The sequence below is a fragment of the Bidens hawaiensis genome, unplaced genomic scaffold (genome assembly GCF_021521415.1).
Source record: "Bidens hawaiensis isolate Kalapana, Puna unplaced genomic scaffold, B.hawaiensis_p1.1 tig00055230_1, whole genome shotgun sequence".
In the NCBI taxonomy this organism is placed as follows: Eukaryota; Viridiplantae; Streptophyta; class Magnoliopsida; order Asterales; family Asteraceae; genus Bidens; species Bidens hawaiensis.
This window is the reverse complement of record NW_027499983.1, coordinates 42,723-67,039: the sequence shown is the minus strand read 5'-3', so window position 1 is coordinate 67,039 and position 24,317 is coordinate 42,723. Positions and strand designations below refer to the sequence as shown.

The window sequence follows — 24,317 nt, the reverse complement described above, 5'->3', positions numbered from 1 at the left end:
AGATATCAGGTATAATATGATGATAATGTAGTAAGATATGTTGTGTTTAGATGATCATACCATTTGGGGTATTTATAGCCGAAGGTAGGTTTCCAAGGAGGTATGGCCGGCTGCAACAGTGTTCCTGTTCATCAACAGTAGCCTACGCACGTGCCCTGCTGGTAGTTGGTGGGTAGGCAGCGGCTGATAGCGACCAGGCCTGCTGTATACTATTCCCTTTCCACCAACTGCCGGCTACGCACGTGGTATGACAGTAGTTGGTGAGTAGGCAGCGGCTTAATAGTGATACAGTACAGGAGCATGCTGCTCGCCATACTGTATCAGTGAGCTGTCGTATCCCTGATCAGATCTTTCGCCCATACCTCGTCAGGTACAGTAAAAGGTCCTTCAGTATACAGACTGGCTTATTTGGGCGGGAGTATTCCCCCTCCCGCCTCTGTGCGGGATTGCTCCCGGCTTTGCTCATTCCTTCAGGTGACACTGAATGATCGAGAGCTAAGTACCTAGTGCGTGTAGCCATGCTGCGCGGGTGGCCTTCCCTCATGGCTTGTATCCGAGGCTGCGGGAACAGGCGGAGTCCTTCACCATGGGAGGCATTTCCTGCGGGACCAGCTTGCATACTGCGCGTAAGGACGTCACGTCTCTGAGCATGGTTGGTCCTGCGGATCCAGTTGGTCTCTGCGCAGACGTCCCTGTTTAAGGTGAGTCTTGCGGGTCCAACTGGGCTCTGCTGGGACCTACCTCTTCAAGTCCCCCCAGTCCAATGTTCTTCTCATGCGTGTTTAATAAAGTGAGGTGAACTTTTGGACTTAAGCAAAGGGTTTTGAAAAGGGTTTTGTAAGGTTTTCCATGGGAAGTCCTTGTCACTTGCAGAAATGCCCGAGTTTCCTGCTTGGTCTTTGGGTATGATGCGGGTAGGTCTGTAACCTCCTCGCCAGTCAGGAGCATTGAGTCCCAGTTGTGTGGATTCTCCATGAGGTTTTGGTAGTTTTGAACATAGTGATCAATTATGTTGAAACCACCAATTCCATCCTGGAGCTTCAAACAACGTAGTTCTCAACGTTCCCGCTATGCGGGGATGTTATTTCCGTTTCCGCAAGCATTGCCCAGAAGATCCTTCCTGGTTTCAATTCCCAGCGGAGCGCTAGGTATGTGAAGGGTTTTGCCTTAACACTGTACCAGCGCTCGTCTTACGGTTACTTTACTTCCAAGGTATTCCTAGCGTCAATTCCCTGCAGGTGCTAGGTATGTGAAGGGTTTTGCCTTTACACTGTACCCGCACCTGTCTTATAGTTGGTTGCCGAGGAATATTTGGCTTCGATTCCCTGCGGGTGCTAGGTATGTGAAGGGTTTTGCCTTTACACTGTACCCGCATCCGTCTGACGGTTACTTGTTCGCCAAGGTTTACTTGGCTTCAATTCCCTGCGTGTGCTAGGTATGTGAAGGGTTTTGCCTTTACACTGTACCCGCATCCGTCTAACGGTTACTTGTTCGCCAAGGTTTACTTGGCTTCAATTCCCTGCGTGTGCTAGGTATGTGAAGGGTTTTGCCTTTACACTGTACCCGCATCCGTCTAACGGTTACTTGTTTGCCAAGGGGTAAGGGGTATTTTCCCGCTTACTTTTTAATATTTTTGAATTTTGAATTTTGAAATTCGAAGAGTTGGTGGAAAGATAAGAACAGTCCCAACCTCTGAAACGTCGTGCGACGGTTTCTTCTGACTGTGTCAGGACTTGCAGGAAGTTATGGTGACGTGACAGAACATGGTCATTCCAGACGCTTTTCGTGGCGCGTGGGCACGATTTTTCGGGCGCGTGGCCGCGAAATTACTGGCACGCGTCCTGTCAACAGCTGTTGCCAGCCTGCTTTTTGCCACGTGTCATAGTTTCATTGCACCTTCGATTTCTCTCTCCTCCGCATTAAATTCACCGCATTAATTGCGATTAGTATATAAAGGGGGAGAGTCCCCTTTGTAATCCACACTTTCACCTCTCTTCTTCTTAGTGATTTCCGGCAAATACTCCCCTTTTTCAGGCAAGCATTTTCCCGAAATCACTCTTCTTTCTGCAAAAATGTCTTCTCATGATGCTGAAGCTGTAGCCGACGATAGGAGTACTGCTGGCGAGTGCCAGTGTGCTCTACCTCTCGATCAGTACCAGTACATAGTCAGGAAGTTCATGCTCGAGTCTCTCGAGCCTGAGTTTCCTGAATCCCACCAGACTGTGTACGATGCCCCCAGTGGCAAGATCGGGGTATATGCTGCATTCTTTGTTTATGGGAACCTTAGGTTTCCATTGACAAAGTTTATGTATCGTGTCCTGGAGAGGCACGGTGTGCACCTGACCGAGGTGCATCCGATGGCGATTGCCAAGGTCCGGCACTTCGAGTGGGTGTGCCGGATTCTGGGTATTGAGCCCTACGTGGACCGCCTGATGACCTTCTATACTTGGAGGTGCGTCCAGGGGTGGTACACCCTGACAACCCGTATTAAGGGTTTGAAGATCTGCGTGACCGAGCGCAGTCTCCGATCGTGGAAGCGGGAGTTCTTCTACATCTCTGCCCGCGCCATCCCCATTGCTATGAAGTTCAAGAAGGGTCAAGCGCTTCCGAGCCTTCACGCTTCCAGCTACCAGGAGGCGGAATGGTTCGCGAAGATATCCCGGGTCCAATCTCCGGTTTACCGGTTTGCGGAGTCCGGGATGGTGCTGCTGGGGATGAGCCGGGTATGGAAGGATGCGTCCCGGTTTCCCATCCTTCTTGAATATGGTTTGAACTCTATTCCTTATGGTATGTCTTGTCTTTCTTGCTGATATTAGTTAATTTTCTAACTGTTTCTTTTTCTTTCAGAGGGGAATAATTTGGAGTCGCTCCTGTTCCCGCGGGAAGCTGACAGTCCTGTGCGGGTGGGCACTCGTGCTCTGGATGACAATGAGTTGCCCATCCTGGAGCAAACGGCGGATAGGTTTGTGGAGGTCTATCCGCCGGGCCAAGAGATCCTGAGCCACCGGCGGCCAGGTAAGGAGATAATCTATCCTGAACCCCTCAATGCTGTACCCGTTGCTGAAAATCCTTACATCCTGTCTTCTGAGGAATCCGCAGATGGTCCTCCCCTTGTGCGGAAGAAGAAGACTGCTGCCGGCGTGAAGGGGAAGGAGAAGGCCACAGCTGATCCAGTGGTTCTATCTGACACGGAGTCAGATAGTGAAGAGGTGGCGGGGAAGCCCGGTGGTGAGAAGACCACTGCTCCGGAGGCTACGACCGTTACCTCCGGAGAACCAACGAAGACGACGGTGACCTGGTACCAAGAGGCCGGCTCCATCGGGTTCCTCCCCGCCCGTCCGTACGTTCAGGGTCAAGAAAACCCGTAAGTATAATCATAATGCCTTTGTAGATTTGTCACTTCATAATTTTCTTTTAACACTTTCTTCTTTGTGCAGGCGTGGATGTTGACGCAATCCTGGGTGAAACGCAGGGGAGTACCTCCTCGCCAATGACGGTAGGCTCGGTCAGCCTTCCTGAGGCGTCGACCCAGTCGCCTGCGCCTGCATCCGCTGGTCCAGTTGCTCGTTCCGTCGAGCCAACTGTTCCGGCCGAGATGACGTCACCGCCGGCCGTGAGTGCGATTTTTACAGCATCCTTCACGGAACCGGCGGTTACTGCTGCTTTTAAGGAGGCGGCGACCGCGGCGGAGACCACGACGGCGACCACGGCGGCTGCCACCATGCCCGCGCCACCGGCACCGATGGCCGGACCATCAGGTACGCGCAGGGCTTCACGCCGATCTTTGCCACCTTCCCGTCTGCCTGACCTGTTGGATGGATTTCCTTTAGGTTCAGGTGATGGGTTTGGCGGCTATCGGCCTGTCATTGACCCTACAGGTGCGTAGGGTTCCTTTCTTTTTCCCTTATGTTTTTCATCATCTTTTCCTTACTGCTTTTGTTTCTTTTGCAAGGTGTCAGATTCCAATGAAGTGTATGTTCCTCGATGGAACATACGCCGAGGAACAACCCTTCGCACACCCGTGGAGTGCGTGGACTGGGCTCGCCACGCTGCTCCTCCGGGGTGCGTTGGGGGAAGCCATGGTTAGCTACCAGGAGGGTAGGCTAACTAATGAGCTTCGGGTTCTCCAGGCCCGGATGCAGCCGCGCGTCGAGCTGCTTTGTCGTGAAAACGACAAGTTGAAAGCAGCTCACGCCAAGGACATATCTGAGGCGCGTGCTCTTCGGGAGGAGAACCAACAGCTGGCGGCAGCTGCCGCCGACAAGGAGAAGGCCTTCAAGGCCCTCGAGGTTGAAGTTCAGGCGCGACTCGAGGCCCGCTCCAAGGCTGCCCAAGCTGTGAATGAACAGCTTCGGCTGGCCAGGGAGACTGCGCGAAACGCAACCGAGAGGGCTGCCAAGGCTGAAGCCGTTGCTGAGCCTTTGCGTGTGGAGAATGAGGAGCTCAAGGCCAAATTAGAGGCTCTCCAACGCGCTCATGATGCCTTGGCAATGGAAGATGCCAAGAAACTCCAGGAAATCCTGGACCAAAGGGGGGTGCTTGACCAGACCCAGCGGAAGCTTAAGGGCGTCGAAGAGGCTGCCGCTAAGGAAGTTTTACTTGCCAACCTTAACAAGAGCGAAGCCGAACGCGCCCATACCGAAGCTCAAGCTGCCCTCCGATGGCTTCTTCGAGAAGCGTTGCCTCAGGTATGTTTAGATTTATCTTCACGCATTTCTTTTGTAAGAAAAGGTTCTAATGTATTTTTTTCTGTAGGTTGTGCGTCGGGTCTTTTCAGAGACCTCCTACGATGATGCTATGACCGCAGCCCTCAACGCTTCTCATGATGATGGGGAAAAGGCCGGCTTCATGCTTGGTCTAGGGTTTGTTGAGAAAGGCGTCCCGCCTTCCAACTTCCCTTTGTTCGATGTGGATACCGAAGCCATTTACGACCAAGCATTGAACCAATACGCCGCCTTCCCGCATCCAGTGGTGGAAAAGGTGGATGAAGTAGCTGTTGCTGATGATGGGTTAGCTGTCCTCAAAGCTTTCCTCGAACCACCCCGTTCTTCTGACGGAGCGGGTCCTAGTGGAGGCGGCCCTGAAGCTTGACCCCGAAGATCCCTTTCCATTGCTTAAACTTGTATAGATTCTCTTCTAGGCGGGTAGTAACCCGGCCATTCTTGTAATATATTATTGAAATATTAATCTTTTTTGCGTATAAGATTGTTATTTCCTTCTTTGGATTCCTTGCTTTATAAACTCATGACTTGCATACTTAGTTTAAGTTAGCAATTTTCCAAGTGTTCTAGAATAAGTTAACCTCTTGAACGTGGTTGATGATGGGTTAAAGTTTCGCTTCCTCTTTCGTGATTGTGCGGGTAGAACCGTCACTTGCACTTGGTAGGATGGCTAAACTTTAACCTTTATCTGACCTGCGTGCAGGTTTTCCTCATTTCTAAGTATTTAGGATAAGTTAACCTTTGAACGTGGTTGATAGTGGGTTAAAGTTTCGCTTCTTCCTTCGTGATTGTGCGGGTAGAACCGTCACTTGCACTTGGTGAGATGGCTAAACTTTAACTTTTATCTAACCTGCGTGTAGGTTTTTCTTACCTTTTGAGGATAAGTTAACCTTTGAACGTGGTTGATAATAGGTGTGAAGTTTTACTTCCTCTTTCGTGATTGTGCGGGTAGAACCGTCACTTGCACTTAGTAGGATGGCAAAACTTTACCCATACCTGACCTGCGTGTAGGTTTTTCTTACCTTTTGAGGATAAGTTACCCTTTGAACGTGGTTGATAATAGGTGTGAAGTTTTGCTTCCTCTTTCGTGATTGTGCGGGTAGAACCGTCACTTGCACTTAGTAGGATGGCAAAACTTTACCCATACCTGACCTGCGTGTAGGTTTTCCTTATCCTTTTTAAGAATTTTGTTTTGAACCGTTCGACGCGCGGTTGTCGATAGGTTAGTGTTCATTTTCCTTTCATGATTCATGCGGATAGACCGACACTTTCATTTAATGGGATAATTGAACTCCTCCTTCAACTGACCTGCGTGAAGGTTTGCCACGTTATTGGGTTCGTGCGGGTAAGACCGCCTTCCCACGCAACGACTTCACGCAATGTGAATGCCTTCACCAGTGTTGGATAGTTTTAATCGTTCGACGCGCGGTTGTTAGGTTATTATTCAGTTTCGTTAATGATTCATGCGGATAGACCGGCACTTTCATTTTTGGGTGCTGAACTTTTTCCCCTTCAACTGACCTGCGTGAAGGTTTGTCACGTTATTGGGTTCGTGCGGGTAGGACCGCCTTCCCATGCAATGACTTCACGTAATTATGCGGTGAAAACCGGCATATTAGTGTCCAGAAAAGTATAAATGTAAAACCGCCTTCCCATGCAATGACTTCACGTTATTGGGTTTGTCACGTTATTGGGTGCTGTTCTTATCTTTCCACCAACTCTTCGAATTTCAAAATTCAAAATTCAAAAATATTAAAAAGTAAGCGGGAAAATACCCCTTACCCCTTGGCGAACAAGTAACCGTTAGACGGATGCGGGTACAGTGTAAAGGCAAAACCCTTCACATACCTAGCACACGCAGGGAATTGAAGCCAAGTAAACCTTGGCGAACAAGTAACCGTCAGACGGATGCGGGTACAGTGTAAAGGCAAAACCCTTCACATACCTAGCACCCGCAGGGAATCGAAGCCAAATATTCCTCGGCAACCAACTATAAGACAGGTGCGGGTACAGTGTAAAGGCAAAACCCTTCACATACCTAGCACCTGCAGGGAATTGACGCTAGGAATACCTTGGAAGTAAAGTAACCGTAAGACGAGCGCTGGTACAGTGTTAAGGCAAAACCCTTCACATACCTAGCGCTCCGCTGGGAATTGAAACCAGGAAGGATCTTCTGGGCAATGCTTGCGGAAACGGAAATAACATCCCCGCATAGCGGGAACGTTGAGAACTACGTTGTTTGAAGCTCCAGGATGGAATTGGTGGTTTCAACATAATTGATCACTATGTTCAAAACTACCAAAACCTCATGGAGAATCCACACAACTGGGACTCAATGCTCCTGACTGGCGAGGAGGTTACAGACCTACCCGCATCATACCCAAAGACCAAGCAGGAAACTCGGGCATTTCTGCAAGTGACAAGGACTTCCCATGGAAAACCTTACAAAACCCTTTTCAAAACCCTTTGCTTAAGTCCAAAAGTTCACCTCACTTTATTAAACACGCATGAGAAGAACATTGGACTGGGGGGACTTGAAGAGGTAGGTCCCAGCAGAGCCCAGTTGGACCCGCAAGACTCACCTTAAACAGGGACGTCTGCGCAGAGACCAACTGGATCCGCAGGACCAACCATGCTCAGAGACGTGACGTCCTTACGCGCAGTATGCAAGCTGGTCCCGCAGGAAATGCCTCCCATGGTGAAGGACTCCGCCTGTTCCCGCAGCCTCGGATACAAGCCATGAGGGAAGGCCACCCGCGCAGCATGGCTACACGCACTAGGTACTTAGCTCTCGATCATTCAGTGTCACCTGAAGGAATGAGCAAAGCCGGGAGCAATCCCGCACAGAGGCGGGAGGGGGAATACTCCCGCCCAAATAAGCCAGTCTGTATACTGAAGGACCTTTTACTGTACCTGACGAGGTATGGGCGAAAGATCTGATCAGGGATACGACAGCTCACTGATACAGTATGGCGAGCAGCATGCTCCTGTACTGTATCACTATTAAGCCGCTGCCTACTCACCAACTACTGTCATACCACGTGCGTAGCCGGCAGTTGGTGGAAAGGGAATAGTATACAGCAGGCCTGGTCGCTATCAGCCGCTGCCTACCCACCAACTACCAGCATGGCATGTGCGTAGGCTACTGTTGATGAACAGGAACACTGTTGCAGCCGGCCATACCTCCTTGGAAACCTACCTTCGGCTATAAATACCCCAAATGGTATGATCATCTAAACACAACATATCTTACTACATTATCATCATATTATACCTGATATCTGCTCTAGCAATCTCTTAATATACTTTTATATTTAAAGAGCAATCTAGTCTGATTCTCACGCCGGAGGGTGGTCACAAGGAGGAACCCCCCCCTTCTCAGTGACGAGCTCACGGTGTCTGTTTTGCAGGTTATCAGAAGAACCATCTTCCAAGGGTCTAACCCCTCGTGGGAAACAGCTATCCAACCCCCAGGTTACCAGTAATCTGCCCGGGGTCCGGTTAGTGTTTCTTCATCATGGATAATAAATTTTTCTCCCCAAAGGCTTGGATGAAAATTCGCGATGGGGCGAATAAGCTTCTCTTGTGTTGCTGCTATATATATGCCCTATAAAGAAGTGGTTTATACTTTGTATGGAGGAGTTTTAAGTGGTATTTATAGAGGGGATGAGATGTGCAACGCTGGCCCTACTGTTTTGTTAACTCAAGCAAGGGCTTAAGGTCACAAAATTATTAAGGCCCCTATATTTTCAGAAAAAACTAATATCTATCAATTTTTATCCTACAAACTTTGCCTTATTTTGGCCTAATATAGAATCTCTTAGAATCAATAAAGCTAGAAAGTAAAACATGTTTTTTTATAAACACAAGATATATATAGCTTCGAACAAAATTTTTTAACTTCATCAACGTCGGTCCCTAGCACGGGTAAAGAAGTAGGGTTTATATGGATTTTTTTCGAAAGGCCCCCAACTTAATAGTTAGCTTGAGGCCTTCGAAAACCTTGGGCCACCACTGGAGATGTGTATGCCCATGTTTTAGGTCACGTTTTGTATGCTTAAATGTTTGGGTAGGCCATGTGTAATGGGTAGGATGAGCAAACGTATCTGGTACAGAATCAGTATCAGCCGGTACCGAATTGCTATCAAAATGGTATCATCGGTATAGATTCGGTACTAAGTATATGAGGTTCTGGAAGCGGTACGGCATCGGTATTTAATGAATTTTTGCCTACGGTACCCGTACTGTACCGTACCGGTACTGAACCAAGTATTTTTGGTACTGGTACCAAGTTTTTAAGAAATTCTTGGTTGATACCAAGCTCATCTCTAATAATGAGCTTGACCACTAAGTGACTATCCAAAGTGGCATTTGGTCACGCCACCATCAAGCTATCCTACCATGACACATGCCAAGTGACTAAGGCATGAGAAAAGACGGGTGACCATTGTTGTATAGCTATTGGATTGGTTGAAATAACCGTTACAAACTAAATTGGAGGTGTTTCCAATTAAAAGTAAATTATAGTTGTAAACTAATTGGAAGTGTTTTTTAAACTAAAAAAATTTAGGCTAAACGTACCCTTTTTTTACACCTGTCATACCAAAACTCCTATAAAATCAAATAAAAACATTTCATATTTCACCAACGATTTTCTTTTAGAAAAAAAAAAGGTTTTAAAAAAACAAAAATGAGATTTTAACTAAAGGAAAAAAACATTTTAAATTTATAACAAAACTTATAAAAATGCATTCTCTAAGAAAGTTAAAAATTGTTTCAATAACTTTTCCCTACATATTATTTTCATTTTTAAACCCGTTTAAACATTTCAAAACTCTACTTCATCAAGCACTTTTTCATACTATATAACTTATTTCTGAAAAGAAAACTTTAATTCATGGATCCGGACAACATGCATCAATTTTTATTTCCGGAAATAAATTAGTTTTTATATAAATAAAAATTCGTCATTAATTAGACTTTTTTTAATTAAGTTATAATTTTGTCTTTAATTAGTTTTCCTTAAAAAGACATTATAATTTTAACTTATTTATTTCATGTTCATTTTACTTAGTGCTTCTTTTTTGTTCTCTTTTTTGACGACAGAGAAAATACATTAATGAAAGATGATGGTTAGAAAAAACTAACCGAACATTAACAACAAATTATACATTAATGAAGGATGATGGTTAGAAAAAACTAATCAAACATTAACAACAAATTACATAATGAGAAGTGGTTCTTAATCCACACAATCCGAGAAATTTTGAGTTTTTTGTTCTAGTAACTATCCATAAGAACAGAAAATGAACTATAGAAACAAAAATTGGCCATGAATTCTTGTCGTTAGAATTGAAAATAGCTTAATTCCGGTGATTCCACATAACCCACCATGTAGTATAGATAATTTCCTCCACAACTATTGATAGGAACCGATTCGAGAAAGCACCAATTTGATAGACCGATTCGAGAAAGCACCAATTTGACCTATTTGAGGTGGTCAATCTCCCGTTAGACCCGTAGAGTAAGTTATGCTCGCTCCTAGAACAAGAAGAAGAAGAAGAGAAACCGAACTTGAAATAATTTTCTAATTATTTTTTCATTCTTTTTCTCATCAATGATCACAATTTATATGAAAAGAAAGACATAAAAATAGGAAAAAATAAACAATAAGGAAACACAATTAGAGTATAATAAAGAAACCAAATAAAATATAAACTTAATTAATATATATTAAACTTTATTAAAACATAGGATCGTATCAATTCCCCGTCCCTTCAAGTCATCCTTATCCTCAAGGACAGGAAGATTCCGCCATGGTGGTCACTATTCAAAACGCCCTATAGCATTTGGTGCGGTTGCAATTGAACATCACGGTGGTCGCCACTCGCGTCTCACCATGGTACATGCAATATTTGTGAGGCCCCCAACCCGGGAACCCTACTTTCTCGTTGGTTGGCTTTACTCATTCACGTAATTCGGAAAATCAGAGTTAATTAAAACATTTCGCGGAACGTAAACGTCAATAATTCTTACATAACATAAGTACTTGTCTTAAACAGAAATAACATAAGTCTTAAACATAAAACATAAATAACACGTGTCTCTTCTTTTCTTCGATGCCAGTCTTTCTTTATTTGCCACGTGCCCCACTCTAAGCAACCTGCCTCATTCTACTCACTTGCGTACATACTAAAGTCAGCTACGCTGAGTGAGTTCTAGTTAATCAGTTAACATACAATACATTCACGTCCATACTTATACGCGTCCGAAGATACGTATTTCGTACTTTACTTTCTATAACTCATTCATATACACTTTACATACATACGTATATATTTACACGCCTTCTTTACTACTTTCCTAAGGTATACCGTAAACTATGCTACTTTTACTATCTCGGATATTATTAGTGTGTGGTCCCTCAATCTCAGATATTTGCAAGGGCCTGGTCCCTTCTATCCCAGATATTAATAGGGTCGGTCCCTCTAATCTCAGATATTATTAGGGTCTGGTCCCTACTATCTCAGATATTATTAGGGTCTGGTCCCTTCTATCACAATCTCAGATATTATTAGGGTCTGGTCCCTTTGTCTCATTTAACCATACGTCCATACATGTCCCGTCAACTATCCATATGTTCATTTCATACTTTCATTATCGTACGTGCATACTTTACTTGTCTCATGTATATATAATACACACACACATATATATCCATACGTTCCTTTTATACTTTCATTATCATACGTGCATACTTTACATGTCTCATGTATATATAATATACATATATATATACACACATTCTATCGTATAAACATTATATAATAATAGCATTCAATGCATAATCATACACGTATCTTACACTTATCACTTAGGATAAGCGTTTCAATTATCACATAGGAGTATGCACACAACTCCGAAAACGTCACAGAGAAAGGGGCTAGAACTCACCTGGATCCTGTTGCATTCACCGTTAATAGTAATTCCTTTCTTCAACTGTGCCCGACTAACTGTTAATAATGTACACATATTAATCCTCTATAATCTCTTGTCATTGATTTCTAAAGTTAACGGGGTTAACTTTTAAATTAATTGAGCCGACATATAACCTTCTTAAACCGATCTTATTTATTTACTATACTTGGCCTTATCTTATTATTGAACCGTCTTTATTAGTTTGCATTCTTAAAGATATTTATTGTTATCGCATTTTTGTTTATTATTATATTATTTCATTACCATTCATATTTATTATTATTATATACTTATATATTTGCGTAAGTTCTCCTTTGCTCGTACGTTCCTTTCAATTTCTCCATTTACAATGGGCTCTTTCATTTAAGGGTTTCTGAACGGGTCCCATAAACCATTGGTTTGGCATAAGGTGAGTTACGGGTGCGGGTTTCATTTACCTTGTAACCTTTACTTTCACCTTTCATGTCGAACATTATTATGGTCATTATTGTTAACAACTTACTATTATTATTATTATTATTATTATTATGCATATATATTATATTCACTTTGTTATTATTAATTCAAGTTCTCATGCATTTACAAGTTAACGTTTCCTTAAGCGAGTTCGGGTTCGTGTCTGTAACGCCCGTTAATTTTCGGTTCAAAGATTTAAAGCTTGTAAAGTATGTATAGTTCTCGGGATTTAACCGACATTCCTCGGAAACCTTCTCGTCATCCCGGTACGTTAAATCATTTAGATTTTCTTTCAAGTTGCCATATCCTTCAACTTGGAGGCGCTAGGATGAAACATTTTATTTTATAACATAAAACCTAAAACCCTAACCCCCTTCCTTGTTTCAGCGACCGCAACCAGCAGCCCCACCCCCACCACCGATTTTCTTTTTTCCAGCTTGATTCCGGGTGTGAATCCATAATTCAAGGTTAGTACTACGTCCCTACAAGTCTTTACACTTTAATTGGTCATTATAACGCGCGTATTGATCGATAAATGGCTTGTTTTAGGCTAACCGGGTGGCTGTCCAATTGAGCGGTTCCGGGACATTTTTGGTTGAGGTTTTTGCACCAACATCTTCCTAGGTATGTCTAGTATTACATACTTTAAAATTATGCACATTGGTGTTCGTTTGATTGGTCAACTAGTTGTAGTTTGAAAGATAGTTTTCGGTTGGCTAGAATGGTAGATTGTTGCATTTAACGCAAGAGTTGAGGTAATTAACGACCAATTCAGTTCGGGTGACCTCGGTTTGATGTACGGGCTGTTGGAAAGTTGTTTTTATAAGTAATGGGGCTGAATTGGTTGTCGGTTACTCAAATAGTTAGTGCGTTGTACTTGCGAATTACCAACCCATTCGACTCGTGTAGCGTCGTGTGGAATCGTTGGCAGTGAAATTATCATAATGGGTCCACACGGGGCTGAGTTGGAGGTTAATCTCCTAAACAACTCTTAAACGCGCGTGCAAGTGTCACCTAGTGCTTCCGGAGGTAATTTGGGAATTCTTTATTCCCGGGAGTATCTAAGGGTCGTGTTGGTGAATGTAAGGCCCCGGGGGCTGTTATGATTGAGTTTGATGAGGTCGAGGCATTAGGTAACTCAAACCATGTTATAACGTCTTGTAGGATAAACAAGTCCTTTCGATGTCGTTAGTAATGATTGTATGTAAACCGACAGGCGTTTGAGTTTTGGGAATACTTAGGTGTTTTCTAGCTCGTGGTGAAATCCTGCCTTATGTCAGGTGAGCTCATGATGCCTCGTTTTACTCTTTTTAAGTTTTTGGGCTAGCATCACCTAAGTGATTTTGCTTGATGAACCGTTTAAATTATTTTGCACAGGCTTACTTATATAGGGTAGACATTGGGATGATATTATTGTATGTTGTATGTATGTTTATACATGTATTATTGTATGGCCAATAATTGGCGATGTTTATTAGTCGTTATCGACTAAGGATGTTTACTATGCCTACTTTGTGTTTGCATACGTTGGATGAGATGTTACGTGTTTGGGTTGTACGTATGCTCGACCCTGATGTTATTACTTGGATGATAATTATAGGGATATAATTATATAGATGTATACAAATAAGTATGACTACTTATTGTTGATGATGGCCTAACTGTTTGTAAGTTTCTTGTATGAATACCAACTGTAGGATTCCCGGGATTTGGGGTCTTACAGTGTCGGGTCTACACCTAACTTTATTAAAGATTTCACTTCTTTAACGGTTGGGGTTTATATTCACCTTACATTCCTTTGTTTGAGGCGGGTCACGGGGTTCTAGACGAGCTGGGTCTCGAGTTCGGGTTCGTTTAAGTTCTTGGACTCCTTTGTTCATTTATTAGTATATGCTTTATTATTATATTATTATTTATTAATAACTTATTATTATTACTATTATTATTATTAGTATTATTTAAGAATACTGTTATTATTATTATTATTATTTATTATTTAAAAACCCTAGGTATAAATACAACCCCACCCCCACCCAACCCTTCCTTCTCCTTTCACAATACTGCCGCCCTCCTCCCTGCTCTCTATCTTTCCGGCGACCGGGTTCCGGGTCGGGTTTGGGTTCTGACCCTCCTTCGCCGCTGCTCCATGGCTACACCACCACCACCACTTTGCTTCTTCCCCTTTCTTCCTTCCACCCTCGTAACAGTGACCACCGCCGCCACCTTGCGTCTTTTCGGCCATTCCTCCATGCTCAGAAGCTTCAACGTTTCGCACCCAAGCAACTTCGCATGGGGTGCGAAATCCAAGAATTTCGCATGAAGGTTCGCATAAATCTGTTCGCACACCAAGAATTCGCACGCCGAAACTTCGTTCGCACGGCTGGAGTTTGCTTCGCACGACCGGAGTTCGCATCGCACGTGATGCGAAATTTACAGGTTTCGCATATGGAATTCGCATAAGGATTTTCGCATAGGTTTTTCTTCGCATAGGATTCTTCGCACACCGGAATTTCGCGCGAAATGGGCTTATCAGATTTAGATCTGGTTTATCATTGGTCCGTACTCGAACCGCCATGGGTTCAGCTGGGTTTGGATGGTTTGTGCCCGCCGGAATTTGTTTATGCTATATTGTTTGTTCTTTTTTTTTTTTTGTTATTTGGCTTCGGGTTCGAATCTTGGCCGCACCTATTGGAACCCGAGTCTCGTTGAAGACCCGTTTTCATTAGTTTTTTATTTGTATGAGTTTTAGCTGAAGCTATTATTTGTATTACCAGATCCCGTTAGCTTTGTTTATAACAAGTTTACTTAAGATGGCTCGACTTGGTTCGTTTGTTAGAAATTCTAAGATAGACACGAGATAAGACAAAGGAAATGAATATTAATGTTAATTGTAGACATACCTTAAATATTGGTAGCTAGATCTTGGATAAATGGAAATTGGATATTGGGAATGTTTGTACAGGAGATATATGTTGTGGTTGTGTGTACAATGATTGGAATGATGATGATAGAATGATAAGGATGGAAATTCTAGGATTTAGGGGTTTAAATAGGCAAAGGCCGTAGGCTTGTGGCCCAAATCACTCTTAAGTTCAATAATCCCTCTTAATCTTATCCACTATCTACATGTTATTTAACTAACTAACAACTCCAAACGATACGATAACTAGAATAAAACTCGGAACATTTATTTATTTATTTTTTGAAACTAGGTCGTTACAAGTCTCTCCCTCTTAAAAAGGTTTCGTCCATGAAACCTACTTGTTACATAAACAATTGCGGGTAGAACTTACGCATTTCCTTCATGATCTTACGCGTATGCACGTAGCATATCCTCAAGCGTTTGGATAGTCCGCTCAGACTGCCCACCTTTTTGAGGACGATACGCCGTTCTGACGCTCAATCTCGTTCCTATTGCGTCATGGAACCTCTTTTAGAATCGAGAAGTGAAACGGGTATCTCTATCAAATACGATTGACAATGGCACTCCATGCTTCGTTACGACTTCTTTAATGAACACATTCGCTAACGTTTCTGACGAGATGGCCTCTCGTATAGGCAGAAAGTGAGCACTCTTAGTTAAACGGTCAACAGTCACCCAAATAGTATCATGGTTCTTAGCTATACGTGGTAGCTTAGTTATGAAATCCATGGTGATGTGTTTTCGTTTCCATATCGAATCTTCTTAAGGTCATTACAAAAGAGTAACAGGGAATTCACGTCCCTCTAATTCTACCTTACCGTCCTTAACCGTTCTAATTATTCTAACAGAGGTATCACTAGCCGTTTCTACCATAAACGTTCCAGGCACACGACTACATGCCATTTTAGCTAACTTACAGAATGCTGCATCTACGAAACTTCTATTAGCACCTGAATCGAATAAAACAGAAGCAGAATTACCATTTACTAGGAATGTACCTGTCACTTCATCGGGAATCTGTTAGGCTTGTTCTTGAGTCAGCATGTAAGCCCTTGTCTTTGGCCTATTCTTCTCAGCATCTCTCTTTCCGCTACCTCCAGCTTCACCTTCATTACACTCTCTCACAAAGTGACATGTCTTCCCGCACTTGTAACACGTGGGTTTAGCATTGCACTCTGGGGCAAAATGTCCCATTTTCCCACACTTATAGCATACATTCGATCCCAGTGTACACTCTTCGCCTTGGGCCTTTCCAAACTTATGACAGACATCGGTACCTCTTCCCCACTTGCACTCACCACCGTGCAATTTTCCGCAAGTCTGACACGGTCTCTTCTCCCACACCTTGCGTTTCTTGTCTCTCAGGTTCAACAGCTGAGTACCGTGCCTCTTTCCTTAAGTATCCCACTTCTTGTCTTTCTTCACCTCATCCATCGCTTCATTCACTGTCAGGTCCTCGTAAACCACTTCCGCGAGTTCGACCGCGGAATTGAAAGTAGCAGGTCTACTTGCCCTGAACAATGTGCGGGCGTTCGGTGGTAGTCCTTTGACATAACACTTGATTCTCCAAGCTTCAGTATTCACCATTTCGGGCACAAGCCTTGACATTCGGTTAAACTCAGTAGTGTACTCACGGTGTGTCATGTTTCCCGCTTTCAAGTTCAGGAATCTCATCTCGGCTCTTTCAACCTCAGCATCAGCACAAAACCTCTTCATTACCATTTCTCTCAGATCATCCCACCTCATAGCCTTAATCTCAGCAGCAGACTTTATTTGTTCAACAGTTTCCCACCAGAACATAGCTTCATCACCAAACGACTGTGTAGCGAAGCCTACAGCTTGGTCGGGACGACACTCGCTAATACGGATAACCTTATCCATTGCGGGTATCCACTGAAGGGTAGCAATTGCGTCACCAGTACTAGTTAGCTTGGGTGGGTCACAACCTTTGAAGGTTCTGTAGTTGCAACCACCTCGGCCTCTCTTTCCCTCATTCATTTTCACAAAACGATCCTCGCTAGATGCCTCATTCTCAGTTTCAGTGTCCTTCTTACTACCCTCCCCAGTCTCTTCAACGGTCTTAGTATGACTTTCAGTTGACTTGTCTGACTAGAGATTCTTCACTGCAGCAGCAACAACTTGAGTAATCGCGGCTTGAATAGCAGGATCGAGCTGATACTCTCCTTCTCTCACAGTCATGCTTCGTTCTTCACTAGGCTCAGTACTCAGTTGCATAGAGGGTACTTGGTTAACACGTGGCATACCACGGCGTCCTTTGCGTCCTCCTTGTCCATCAGTCCTAGTACCAACCATCTAAATCCTAAAGGGAAAACACAAACATCGTCATGTTAGGGACTATTTAGTACAAGGATAGTAAGGCTGTAGGTAATAACAGTGCCAGCTGGGATTAGTTGCTCCCGTTACTCACCATGTCCTATACACTTCCTTTCGTGAGTCTACTTGTGCTCGGTTCTACTTAAGGCAGTTAAACAGTCAAACATTTCAAATATAAGCAAGCAATTCTATCTCTAACAACTCATGTAACTTTCTTACTTATCCATACATTATATGTAAGGAAATTCACATATTAAACTTGCTTGAGTGACACATGGCATTCTCTGACTGGCATCTTTTTTCTTTTCTTCTTTACATCCCATTCCCTATTCGAGTCTAAACATGTAGGATGCTTATTCTCTCGAACTTATGCTCTAATACCAACCTGTTAGGCCCCCGACCCGGGAACCCTACTTTCTCGTTGGTTGGCTTTACTCATTCACATAATTCGGAAAATCAGAGTTAATTAAAACATTTTGTGGAATATAAACGTCAATCATTCTTACATAACATAAGTACTTGTCTTAAACAGAAATAACATAAGTCTTAAACATAAAACATAAATAACACGTGTCTCTCTTTTCTTCGATGCCAGTCTTCCTTTATTTGTCACGTGCCCCACTCTAAGCAACCTGCCTTATCTTACTCACCCGCGTGCATACTAAAGTCTACTATGCTGAGTGAGTTCTAGTTAATCAGTTAACATACAATACATTCACGTCCATACTTATACGCGTTAGAAGATACGTATTTCGTACTTTACTTGCTATAACTCATTCATATACACTTTACGTACATACGTACATATTTACACACCTTCTTTACTACTTTCCTAAGGTATACAGTAAACTATGCTACTTCTACTATCTCGGATATTATTAGGGTCTGGTCCTTCAATCTCAGATATTTGCAAGGGTTTGGTCCCTTCTATCGCAGATATTAATAGGGTCCGGTCCCTCTAATATCAGATATTATTAGGGTCCGGTCCCTACTATCTCAGATATTATTAAGGTCTGTTCCCTTCTATCACAATCTCATATATTATTTGGGCCTAGTCCCTTCTATCACAATCTCAGATATTATTAGGGTCTGATCCCTTTGTCTCGTTTAACCATACGTCCATACATGTCCCATCAACTATCCCTACGTTCATTTCATACTTTCATTATCGTACATGCATACTTTACCTGTCTCATGTATATATAATATACATACATACATACATACACACACACATATATATATATATATTCACACACACGCACACATTCTATCATATAAACATTATATAATAGTAGCATTCAATGCACAATCATACACGTATCTTACACTTATCACTTAGGATAAGCGTTTCAACTATCTCATAGGAGTATGCACACAGCCCCGAAAACGTCACAGAGAAAGGGGCTAGAACTCACCTGGATCCTGCTGTGTTCACCGTTAATAGTAATTCGTTTCTTAATATGTGCCCGACTAACTGTTAATAATGTACACATATTAATCCTCTATAATCTCTTGTCATTCATTTCTAAAGTTAACGGGGTTAACTTTTAAATTAACCGAGGTGACATATATCCTTCCTAAACCGATCTTATTTATTTACTATACTTGGCCTTATCTTATTAATGAACCGTCTTTATTAGTTTGCATTCTTAACGATATTTATTGTTATCGCTTTTATGTTTATTATTATATTATTTCATTACTAATCATATTTATTATCTATAATATATGTAAACGAAAACCCTAAAATCCTATGTGTCGCAATGTGGTCGCTCTCTTTTTTAATGGAAGCCACCAGATTTCTTGATTTTTAAATGGAGGTCTCTCATTGATTTAATCCAAATTAATGGGTATGGATTTTACCAAAACCAGATAGCTCTTAAACGGGTTATAACATCTCATTAAATTAAAAATTAATCTTACCAATTATTTGATATGAAAATCCTATCAAATTGGGATATACTAAAATTTAATATACAATTTAAAAAGAAAAAGATATTATTTATAATTAATAAACAATTTTATAGTAAAAAACATAAGCGGGTCATGAGTCACCAGATCCAGATACCTTTTAAACGGGTTATAACATATCATTTATTTATGAAACCCTTTCATCATCAAACCCTAAGTATATTATTAACTTTCTTACAATTAAGAAAATTAAAATCCAAAAAATAAATATTAAAAAATAAAAAATATAAAATGACCATTCTCTCAAGCCATCAGATTGCTTTTGTAAATGAAGGCTTCTCACGCATTTGATCTGAATTCACGGGTAAAAGTCTCACCAAACCCATATAGGTCATAAACGGGTTATAAAATCTCATTATATTAAAAAATAATCTCATCAAATATTTGATATGCAAATCCTATAAAACAGGAATATACTAAAAATTAATATCCTATTTTATTTAAAAAAGATATTATTTATAATTAAAAAACAACTTTATAATAAAGAAAATAAACGTGTAATGGGTATCACCAAACCCAGATAACTTTTAAACCGGATTATAACATATCATTTTTTTGTGAAACCATTTCAACATCAAACCTCAAGTATATTAATTATTAACTTTCTTACAATAAATAAAATTAAAATCCAAATATACATATATAAATATTAAAAAAGAATAATGTAAAACAACCCCCGTAATACGAGGGATAAAATCTAGTTATTATATAATTATATACTTGCGTAAGTTCTCCTTCGCTCGTACGTTCCTTTCAATTTCTCCATTTACAACGGGCTGTTTCATTTAAGGGTTTCTGAACGGGTCCCATAAACCATTGGTTTGGCATAAGGCGAGTTACGGGTGCGGGTTTCATTTATCTTGTAACCTTTACTTTCACCTTTCACGTTGAACATTATTATGGTCATTATTATTAACAACTTACTATTATTATTATTATTATTATTATTATTATTATTATTATATATGCATTTATATTATATTCACGTCGTTATTATTAATTCAAGTTCTCACGCATTTACAATTTAACGTTTCCTTAAGCGAGTTCGGGTTCGTGTTGGGTCTACACCTAACTTTATTAAAGATTTCACTTCTTTAACGGGTGGGTTCATATTCACCTTCCATTCCTTTGTTTGAGGCGGGTCACGGGGTTCTAGACGAGCCGGGTCTCGAGTTTGGGTTCGTTTAAGTTCTTGGAATCCTTTGTTCATTTATTAGTATTATGCTTTATTATTATATTATTATTTATTAATAACTTATTATTACTATTATTATTATTATTATAATTTAAGAATATTATTATTATTATTTATTTATTTAAAAACCCTAGGGGGGTGTTTGGTACAGAGAATTGGGGGGTGAGAAATGGAAATGGAAACAATTCTCTTGTTTGTTTACGAAAGAAAGAGGTGAGAAATGGAAATAAACCATTTCCATTTCCCTGATTTCTTTTCTCTAAAAAAGGCGGAGAAATCATTTCTCTAGGGTTTCATTTCTCACTTCCATTCTCTTCCTTTTCACTTCTATCACCATCCTCTAATCTCTATCTAATTACCCACCCACGCACACCACCACCATCCTCGCTTGATTTCTGCCCGAACCAGGTATGATTTTTGTTTCCCTATTCCTATTCCCTATCCTCGTAGATTTTCTGTTTCCTCTTACTAACTAGCCACCGCCGCCGCCGTCGTTGTCATGGTATCGTTCATTCACCGGAACCTAGTTTCCATATGAGTTACATAACACTGCTAATCCAGTTTTTGTTTGATGATCCCAGGGGTATCGATCTTGTTGCCGGAGGTAAGAGCAAGCGAACCAAAAGAACCGCCCCTAGATCCGACGATATCTACCTCAAACTCCTCGTCAAGGTATCAATCAATACACAGCTCAATTCTCATCTATTTGTTTTAATATTTTGTTTTTATTATGAACAGCTTTATCGGTTTTTGGTGAGTAGGACTGGAAGCAACTTCAACGCTGTGATATTGAAGAGGCTGTTCATGAGCAAAGTTAACAAGCCTCCGATTTCACTTTCTCGTCTCATTCGTTACATGTCCGGAAAGGTATTTGTTTTTAACAGTTTATTGTAAATAGTTATTGTAACAGTTTTATTATATTTTGTTTATTAGATTTGTAAATATGAAACACTCTTCATAATGTGGTGTTAAATGTCTAAAATTTTGGGGTCGGAACATATGAAGGTAATGCGGGAAAATATAGCCTTTTAACACTAACAATTCAGTATACTTTCCCTGTATTAATAAATCATCCTTTTGCAACTTGCAAAATTGTACCACGCATGAGCTGATAAAAACTCAAAACGTTAACATTAAACACTAAAAGTTGACTAGTTAGGCTTAAAACACTTATATTGGGAGTATCGGTGTAAATTCTGACCGATATTCTGACTGATATTATACATGATGACCTATAATCGAGATACCACAGAAATTGATTCCATAGGTTGCAACGCTTCTTTTCATTTTTAATCATAGACATTTTAGTTTCTTCAAATCAGAATTATGTGAGTGTGATTTGTTTTTGTTTAAGAGTTTTATTCTATACAGAGTTAATTAATTTCTGGCTGTTAATAATAGTTGAAAAGTAATTGTATGATCTTCTAAGTATGCTAGATTGTTATTGGAACATATTGAATATGGTGAATGTATGAGGTTTTTGATTTCTATGATTTGGTGTTGCTGCCATATAAAATTATAGTTGGAACACTTGCTTCGAAGTTTAATGTAGGTCAACATTTTAGTTTCATCAAATAGTAATGCTGTGAATATAATTTGTCATCTGAACTGTTTGTTTCTTCTTGTAGCATGATTCTGATTTTTTTTGTTTAATTAGGATGACAAGATTGCTGTGGTTGTGGGAACCGTTACAGATGATGTTAGGGTTCATGAAATCCCATGCTTCAAGGTTGCCGCACTGAGGTTCACCGAGACTGCAAGGGCAAGGATCGAGAAGGCAGGTGGAGAGTGTTTGACCTTTGACTAGCTGGCTCTTCGTGCCCCTCTTAGCCAGAACACTGTATGTGTTATTTTTTAATTTATATTGTTTTAGAATGGCAAATTGTATTTTTGTAATCTTTATTAAGATTCATTGACTGAAAGATAATTCATGTTGACAAATTGGTTGTGTGATGCAGGTTCTTCTAAGAGGTCCAAAGAGTCGTGAAGCACTTAAGCATATGGGTCCTGGTGCTGGTGTACCACACAGTCACACCAAGCCCTATGTGAGGTCAAAGGGACGGAAGTTTGAGAAGGCGAGAGGTAGAAGGAACAGCAGGGGATTTAGAAACTAAGTTATTGTTTCTAAATTTTAATTTCCAGATTTCAATTATTGTGTTTTTGATCATCAGACTTTTAGTTGTTTGCATACTTATGAAAGTTTTGCTGTTGACAATTGACATCCATTTTTCTTTTGGTTATGAAGTTGGAGATTTGGACTTCTGGTTTAGGCTGCTATTTTTTATAAAATTATTGGAATGGTTTAGGCTGCTATTTTTTATAAAATTATTGGAATTGTTCAAGAGACGCAAAAAAGCTCACCTGTTGATATTGAAGACTTTGATTTTGTTGTGTATGGTTGAAGTATGTTTTGTATGTGAATTGGTTTTAACTATGGTTGATGTTTTTTTCTTAAAAACTATGTTTTGTATGTGAATTGGTTTGATCAATGCATATTTTGGTTGGAATTTATGCATCTTTTTATATGTTTTTTTATTTTTTAATAAATATTTGTTATGAATAAAATACTTGTGCTAATGATAAAGTTGATATAATTCTCTGTTTATTTTCTATGTACCAAACAAGAGAAATGATTCTCAGCTATATTTCTCTACTGAAATCTCTGTACTACCAAACAGAACAGTCAATTCTCATTCTCCAGACCAATTCCCTTTCTCTGCAATTCCATTTCTCTACAATTCCATTCTCTGTACCAAACACCCCCTAGGTGTAAATACAACCCCACCCCCACCCAACCCTTCCTTCTCCTTTCACAATACTGTTGCCCCCCCTCCCTACTCTCTATCTTTTCGGCGACCGGGTTCCGGGTCGGGTTTGGGTTCTAACCCTCCTTCGACGCTGCTCCATGGCTACACCACCACCACCACTTTGCTTCTTCTCCTTTCTTCCTTCCACCCTTGTAACAGTGACCACCGCTGCCACCTTGCGTCCTTCCGGCCATTCCTCCATGCTCAGAAGCTTCAACGTTTCCCACCCAAGCAACTTCGCATGGGGTGCGAAATCCAAGAATTTCGCATGAAGGTTCGCATAAATCTGTTCGCACACCAAGAATTCGCACGCCGGAACTTCGTTCGCACGGCTGGAGTTCGCTTCGCACGGCCGGAGTTCGCATCGCAAGGGATGCGAAATTTACGGGTTTCGCATATGGAATTCTCATAAGGATTTTCGCGTAGGTTTTTCTTCGCATAGGATTCTTCGCACATCGGAATTTCGCGCGAAATGGGTTTATCAGATTTAGATCTGGTTTATCATTGGTCAGCTGGGTTTGGATGGTTCGTGCTCGTCGGAATTTGTTTATGCTATATTGTTTGCTCTCTTTTTTTTGTTATTTGGCTTCGGGTTCGAATCTTGGCCGCACCTATTGGAACCCGGGTCTCATTGAAGACCCGTTTTCATCAGTTTGTTACTTGTATGAGTTTTTGCTGAAGCTATTATTTGTATTACCAGATCCCGTTAGCTTTGTTTATAACAAGTTTGCTTAAGATGGCTCGAATTGGTTCATTTGTTATAAATTCTAAGATAGACACGAGATAAGACAAAGGAAACGCATATTAATATTAATTGTAGACATACCTTAAATATTGGTAGCTAAATCTTGGATAAATGGAAATTAGATCTTGGGAATGTTTGTACAGGAGATATATGTTGTGGTTGTGTGTACAATGATTGGAATGAT

At 41.2% G+C, this 24,317-nt stretch overlaps 1 pseudogene across 1 annotated transcript; it reads left to right on the top strand.

Annotated features, from left to right (window-relative positions):
- Nucleotides 1–21,115: 21,115 nt before the first annotated feature.
- LOC143601035 (large ribosomal subunit protein eL18x-like) lies at nucleotides 21,116–22,800 on the top strand (annotated as a pseudogene). The gene is made up of 5 exons (XR_013147583.1): nucleotides 21,116–21,253; nucleotides 21,320–21,448; nucleotides 22,239–22,421; nucleotides 22,540–22,663; nucleotides 22,724–22,800. The product of XR_013147583.1 is annotated as a large ribosomal subunit protein eL18x-like (transcript).
- The last annotated feature ends 1,517 nt before the right edge of the window (nucleotides 22,801–24,317 follow it).